At 41.2% G+C, this 1,275-nt stretch overlaps 1 pseudogene; it reads left to right on the top strand.

Annotated features, from left to right (window-relative positions):
• The first annotated feature begins 530 nt into the window (after positions 1–530).
• LOC122549613 lies at positions 531–646 on the top strand (annotated as a pseudogene).
• The last annotated feature ends 629 nt before the right edge of the window (positions 647–1,275 follow it).

Raw genomic sequence — 1,275 nt, 5'->3', positions numbered from 1 at the left:
ATTCTCCACTCATCACAACCAGCCAATCAGTAAGAGATCCATTCATGCATATGCTCAGTTTTCTGCCAGCCAGCCAATCTTCCATCAATGTGAATGTGTTATCATCTACACCAAGAGTGCCTCCTTTGTATAGTAATCTCTGTTATGACACCTTGTCAAATAACTTCTCGTAATTCAAACACAATACATTTTCACACTTCCCTTCATTCACAGAACATGTTACTCCTTGAAATGAGCTCCAATGATTTGTTTAAATAGATTTTGTAAACCATACTGACTCTTCCCAATTATCTGGAGCTTTTCTAAGTGGTTGATTCCAACACCTTCCCCACCTGACAACATATATCAAGTTTACTGGCCGACAGTTTCCTTTTCCCAGCTTTCCTGCCTTCTGGAATACAGGATAATATTTGCTATTGTAAAACATAATGGATCCTTTCCAGAATTTTTTTCTTTCTTCATGGTGACAGCACATAGCTAAAGTAGTAATATGTAATTAATTTTAAGTAAAGTCGAATTGACTAACAAGAGACAATCATACTAGTCTGAAAACATCCGATCTCGTCTGATCTTGGAAGCTAAGCAGACTCAGGCCTGGTTAGTACTTGGATGGGAGACCGCCTGGGAGCACCAGGTGCAGAAGGCTTCGTGTGGCATGGTCGCACAGTGGTTAGCACTGCTGCCTCACAGTACCAGAGACCCGGGTCCAATTCCCGCCTCAGGCGACTGACTGTGTGGAGTTTACACATTCTCCCCGTGTCTGCGTGAGTTTCCTCTGGGTGCTCTGGTTTCCTCCCACAGTCCAAAGATGTGCAGGTCAGGTGAATTGGCTATGCTAAATTGCCCGTAGTGTTAGGTGTAGGAGTATGGGTGGGTTGTGCTTTGACGGGTCGGTGTGGACTTGTTGGGCTGAAGGGCCTGTTTCCACACTGTAAGTAATCTAATCTAAATATATCTCAGAGATGATGCAATGAGTAACTACATAAATGTAATAGACCTATTTATTGTTTATCAATGTTTCAACTACCCTATGTGTAGGCATGCCTGCCCACATGGTATCAGTAGCTCAGACTCATATCAGAAAGTAGGACTGGTGACAGCCAATGCAAGGTATTCCAAATGATTTCAACTGAAACCAACATTTATAAGATTCTTGATTTTTGTTCAATATAGCAGAGCTAATGGAAGAATGAATGCTATTGGAGGAGATTTGCAAAGTTTATGGATTTATAAAAAAAAGATGGTGTATTTTGATAAGGAAATTGGAGAAAGCAA

This window comes from Chiloscyllium plagiosum, chromosome 4, assembly GCF_004010195.1.
Source record: "Chiloscyllium plagiosum isolate BGI_BamShark_2017 chromosome 4, ASM401019v2, whole genome shotgun sequence".
Lineage (NCBI taxonomy): Eukaryota > Metazoa > Chordata > Chondrichthyes > Orectolobiformes > Hemiscylliidae > Chiloscyllium > Chiloscyllium plagiosum.
This window is presented reverse-complemented; position numbering and strand designations above follow the sequence as displayed.